Genomic DNA, 6,300 nt, shown 5'->3' with positions numbered 1-6,300 from the left:
TTCTTAGCTCACCAAGAGTCAGGGTCTAGGGAGGGCGTGGCTCTGTGGGAAGGAGCCGCACAGGCCTAGAGGAGACCGTTTGCTGCCGGCAGAGGCTGCTGAGAGACCGGACTGTGTGCTGGGCTGGAGAGCTAGGGTCTGGTGAGAAAGGAAGTTTCCGTCCTCTGTGGCACTCAGACCCCACCAGGAATGTGGCTCTGGGCCAGAATCCCTATGGGGAAGAAAGATGACTCGGCAGAAACGGCGTCCTGACCCACAGGATAACGCAGCCACGGCACTGGGGGCGGGTGCCAAGCGGCAAGGCTGAATTCATGACCCTCCGCCTCAGCCTTCGTCTGTCCGGTTGCCAGCCCTCCCTAACCATCCTTCTCTGGGCTGGGGTTTTAAGACTCTCAGAGGAGCAACGTTCAGACAGATGAGGGAGGCACCCCGCCCTGGCTTGCTCTTTCCCACTCCCAGGGGAGAAAGCAGCCTGCTGTTGAGGCCGGAGGAGGGCCTCTGGCCAAGGGCAGAAGCCCCCGCAAGGCTTCAGGGCGGGGGGCCACTGGGCAGTGGAGGTTGCTGGGTTGGGCACTGGGGAATTCCAGCTGGAGGAAGCCAACTGGAAGCACATGTGTTTAGACAGGCGCAGAAACCCACAAAGCTGCTTCTCCATTCCTTGAGCCCACCTTCTGAAAAATAAAGGATTTCTCACCAGGAACCTTGGGAAGTGTGTCCCTTTGTCACCGGACCCTGGTCGGTCACCACTGCGGACTACAATTGCGCTCCAGCTGGCACCAGCCGCCTGCCCACCTGCACCCCAGGTCCTGGGCAAGAGTCGGGGCTGGCGGTGGGGAGAATGATGATACCGTGAGCTGTGACCATGGCTGCTGTCGAAGGTTTCCCACACACCCTGCCGACCACATTTAACTATCTAATCTCGTGCATTCCTCCTAACAACCCCATAAAGGAGGGAGGTACTCATCCTAATTTTTAGAAAGGAAACAGCATAGCAGAAGATCGGGTACCTTCCAGAGGTCACCCACAGTGTGATGGCAGAAGAAGCTTGAGTTCGGGATCTTAATGACACGATTTATTCATGACCCCTTCTTCTGACCCTTGGAGGAAGGAGGAAGGCAAAGTGCCTGTGGCCCTGCACCCCTTCCCTGAGCGCCCTACAGTGACCGAGGGTCCCTGAAATTGGCACATGGAAACACTGACCCCCTTCTGGGAGCCACTGTAGCCCCTGGCAGTTTCCATCATAGGGAGACTGGAGGTCTGCGGAGCAGTGATGATCCTGGGATTCAGGGCTAGAAGACACGGGTTTGCCTTCTGACTTACTAGCTGCCTGACCTTGACACCTCACTTTGGCTTTCTGAACCTTGGCTCCTTCAACTGTTAAATAAGAGGGAAGAACACAACAGCTTGCCTTCTGTTACCTGCCCCAGCGAGGAAAAATGTAGACCAGGAGGCCACTGTGGCCAGGGGCCTGGTTAGAGAGAAAGCAGAAGGGGCTGGTGGGGGGTTGGGAGGAGAGGAGGCACGGGGTGGCCCGAGTTGGGGGGTCAGGTGGGTATCGTGCTACTTCGTACTAATTCACATGCCTGATAGAGACCCCTGGGCATGACCCGGGAGTCTTCCATGAGGACCCAGGGCAGAACGGCTGCATCTTCCCAGGAAGACAGCACGGGCAGAATGGTTCTAGGTGCCAGATGATAATCCGTTTCTCGCAAGTGCCCTGTTTGCAGACTTCCTGGGATGGAAACTGTCCTGCTTTAACCTGGGCTTCTGTTAGTCGACTGGTTTCCGTTACCCCAGCAACAGAGCAAAAGTGGAGGCGGCCACAAGTAGCTCTATGAAATCACTTCGTCAGCTGTCACACACAGGCGCTGTGTTGCCCAGGGGTGGTTACAACTGTGTTGGACTTAGGGACCATCCTGTACTAAATGTGGCCGAGATTGTTGTAAACATACATGGCAGACAACGCGCCTCCAATAGATACGTCTTGGTTGATGAAAGAACTTGGGGAAGCATGAGGACTTTAGACTCTATCCCTTCCAGTGTTCACGGATAACTATATTTTGTTATATTTAAAACCTTGGCAAACCCGACATTTACGTAGGATGTGCGCGGACAGGCCAACCCCCCACCCCTTTCCTCGGCTCTTCAGAGGGATTTATCAATAACAGCATATCCGTCCTATTGGGGCTGTTATTATGGTTCGCTCCTAGAACATCCTGCAGTGGTTATTTTCTGGAAACATCATTTGGTTCATAATCTCTTAGCAACAGAACTTTGAGGGCTAACGGCTGGTGCACACTCCCAAGATGATTGTGACTCTTGGGCAAACAAACCCACAGCAGCTGAGGCCGAGCACCCTCTGATTATGGGTTTAATTGTTTTAAGTCCTCGGACGTCACCAGCACCCACCATGGGCTGAGCTTGCTTTGTTACAGGCCTGAGAACATTTGCTGTATCAGCCACACACCCGGGGCCTGGGGGAGCTTTCAGTCACCAGGTACCCGAGGCTGTCGCAGTCCGTCCCCTCTTGGGTACAGGTCCTGGAACGTGGATCTGAATCCACGTGTTTATATCTGGCTTGCACGGTGCCATTAAGACTGTCTTGTCTTCCATGTGACACCTGAGGCAGTGAAGGGTCTGGCCACACATGCAGGCTGGCAGAGGCAACAGCAGAATTGGAATCTGGACCTGCCTGAGCCCCCAGCTCCCCCTCTTTCTTTCTTTTCTTTCTCCCCACCCCAATAGTTTTGTTTGTTCAGGGGCTCATACTGCAAGCATTGAACCAAGCATGGGCTTTGCTTCTGTGAGCCCCAATTCACATATCTAAGATGATAAAAAGCAAACTATAATCCATGTACGTAGATAAAAACTAGAGATTCACGGTTAGTCACTTTGGAGTTTGAAATTTCGATAGCCTAGAATGCAGAGGTCACAGATCTCTTAGGTCCTCCTGGATGTCCCACAGGGATCTGCACTTTTCTTGAGTTGAACAACTTGGTCAGCCTTCTGCTTCTGGTTGATAATGCTGGTTAACCCCTGAGCACTCAGCAGACATGGAAAGCTCAGGAAGACTCTGTTCTCAATGCCATATATTCCTTTCACCACCACTGACATGGGATGAATCCTGGACAGATTTTCAACACGGGATCAGTGAGATCAGCCACACTTACCCAATAGCCCAGCAGGTATATCCTTCGGGCTTGATGGCTCCACAGGCACTATCTTACACACTTAGGCACTTCCTTGCAATTTTCACTATCACTGTCCCTTTCTGTTCTAATTTGGTTCCTAGAGAGAAACACCTGCCATCCTCTCTGCACTCCATAGAGCCTCACTCGAGACACTAGGATCTCCCCAAACTCGGCAACCACTGGGATGAATGCCAAGTTTTTTAGCCATAAGATGGCAAAATCTAGCAAATTCCAGATTACACTCACTTCCCACCATGGGGTGCTCAGGTAATCCAGTTCGTTTCCAGATAACATGTAAGAATCTGCTGGGCTGGGAAATATAATTATGATGCAGTTGGGACTGGACTTGATGATGTGGAGAATAATGAATTTGAAGACATTAACATTCCTCAGCTCCAGACTGAGATGACTCTCTCCCTTTTGCTGGCGGACTCCTGCATTTTCCATCACAATCTTTGAATTGGCGGTCACAGAGTCATCTTTATCTGCTGGTTTTTGGCGTCTGAAGAAGTGAGCTCCTGTGCCTGAGATGCCTCATTTCTTTTTGGGGTTTATCTTCTAAAACAACCACACGAACACATTTGTCAGCCAGAGAGTTTCCCAGAATGCCGAAGGCACGTGCCATACCAACTTATCCAACACCTTCCACCATGATTTTATTGTTTGGGACCATTGCCTCTTCTGTGACCAGGGCAATCAGTTTGTACAGAAGAGTTGCCACTGGGCACGAGAGGGAGAAGACTCTGAGGCTGGTTGTGGTAGCTGTGTAAGGAAGGCAGTGCATGTTGGCTGTGTGCCCTGCCCCTACTCTCTGCTCACCCCGTTCACACACCTAGGTGCACAGGGGCACCTGGGTCTTCACTGGACGTGTGATCGCCATGGGCTGTGTGGCACAGTGTGGTGCATGAGGGCCGCCGCCGAGAAGGGTCCCACACTGTGGGCATCCCAGAGTCACTGAGCCTAAAACGCCCAGGGAGCGTGGGGCCTCTCTGCCACCAGGGCTCACGATCCCCTCCTAATTCTGGTTCTTTCTGGTCCCTCTCCAAGGTAAGATCACTGTTCTCCATCGGTGAGGAGTAGGTATAAAAATCAAAATCCTGGCTACCCTGTATTACTGTGAGTCAGGCTCTTTACTGATGATATGCCCTTATAAGGACATGATATTGTTTTCCCCATTTACAGATCAGGAAATCAGGGTTCAGAGTAATTGAATGACTGGCTGTAAGTCACAAAAGCAGGTTCTGTTTGTGACACCCACAGTCACACTCCTCCCCTCCTCCAGCCCTATTACTCGTGAGCTGAGGTGGATTTACTGAGAAACTCCTGGAACTCGGCTCTAGGCCCCCTCACTCACGCCCCCCACCCACCCCGTGCAAGGCCCCAGAAATTGGTTCAGATGGTTACATATCTTTGTGCCATTTGCAAAAATAAGATACTCTAATACTTTGTCTGAAGGAGGGTCCCCCTTCAGATTCCACAGAACCCGAATCCACCCTGCTCATGGGTGCAGACCTCGAATATCCTAGCTAAAGATTTAACCCCACTCTTCCTCCCCTTCGCCACTCTGTTGGTTCTCCTTAGCCCTGTCACTAATACACCACATACTTGTTGCTTGCATCTCGTTTATTGCACAGTTCTTGCCCACTCACCATGTGTTTTGAATGAATGACTGAACACAGCCCTTGTCCTTATGCTTCAGTGGTCCTGAGCAAGGTGACTGGCTCAACGGCCCCCACTTACAAACCTGACCCCCATTCTCTTGCTCTGAGCTGCCTTTGTACTAGGTCATGCCTAGCTTTCCTCTGGCTCTGACATTACAGTTTATTTAGCCACAGACCAGACATTGTCTCGCTGCTCTTTCTTCCCCGAGTCCCCGCTCTCAGTGACTTCCCTTGCCCCCCAAGTCCTATTGACCATCTCCCAAATGTCTCTCCAACTTGATCACCCTGATCATCTCCACAGCCCTCATCACAGGCAGGGTCTCCCTCGGCTCCCTGGCTGCTCCCTGCCCCCGGTCTCTTCCCCACACAGCTTCCGCAGGCTGAGTCTTCTGCTGGAATTACCCTGTGAATTCTCATTTCTTAGAAATCATATCTGAAATCCCTACTTGACCCACAAAGCTCACACTGACTTTTCTTTTTTTTTTTCTTCCAGTTTCTCAAACTCATTCTCGCCCTGACTAGGAACCTCTGCACATGCTCTACCCACTTCTGCTACCAGAACAGCCTTCCCCTCCTCCTTCTCTACCATCCTACTTAAGTTTTATCCTTCTGGTCAAGCATCACTTCCTCGGAGCTACCTTCCATGTCCACCCACACTGGGTCAGAGCCCTGTGAGTTGGTTTTACAACTTCCTGTATATCTCTGCCTGGTACTTATTTCACCTCCAATTAAATAACCAACCGGATCCTCTTGGAGGCTTGATCTGCCCTTGTGATCCCTCCCTCCAGCCTCCTCCCCAGTCAAAGACAGAAGTTCCCCAGGGGAAGGGACCATGTCTGCCTTGCTCTCTGCTCTATCATTGTCTTGTCTATCTGGCGAAGGACTATAGATCTTCATTCCTTTCTCACATAACCATTGAGGTGAGTGTTTCTTATCAGCCGGCAGCAGTGGCCCATGTGGTCCTTTAGGGACCTGGGTTCCTTCCAGGCTGTGGCTCTGTCATCCCTAAGTGCTATCATCTGCATAGCAGAGTCTAGGTCATCACCACCCCTGGGTTGGAGTCAGCAGGAAGGGGTGGGGGAGTTTTCTAGGTCCAAGTTTGGTTCCAGGGATCTCTTACTGCCTAACAAAGCACGCTGACGTTTAGTACCATAAGACATCAACCATTTCATTATCCTCACAGATTCTGAGGTCTGTGAGGAATGCTGGGGAGTTTGGACAGAACACCGGCAGGGGTCTTGTCTCACTGATCTACAGGCTGAGGCCTCAGCTAAGACTCAGATGACTGAGGGGGACTCCAATGGTCGGGGGTTGAACGAGCTGGAGGCATCTTCACTTACCCGGTGCTTGACGAAAAGGCTAGGCACAGCCAGGCCTCTATCAGGAAACTTCTCCAGTTCTGAGACTCAGGGGAGTTAGATTGCTTTACGGAGGCTCAGGGCTCTAAG

The 6,300-nt window shown here is 51.7% G+C and overlaps 1 pseudogene; it reads right to left on the bottom strand.

Moving 5' to 3' along the window:
- Window positions 1-2,929: 2,929 nt before the first annotated feature.
- On the bottom strand, window positions 2,930-3,975 carry LOC101686619 (annotated as a pseudogene).
- Window positions 3,976-6,300: the final 2,325 nt, after the last annotated feature.

Source organism: Mustela putorius, unplaced genomic scaffold (assembly GCF_011764305.1).
Source record: "Mustela putorius furo isolate JIRA1106 unplaced genomic scaffold, ASM1176430v1.1 tig00000585_pilon_pilon_pilon, whole genome shotgun sequence".
NCBI classification, from domain to species: Eukaryota; Metazoa; Chordata; class Mammalia; order Carnivora; family Mustelidae; genus Mustela; species Mustela putorius.
The sequence above is the reverse complement of the archived record's forward strand: the minus strand, read 5'-3'. Positions and strand labels throughout refer to the sequence as shown.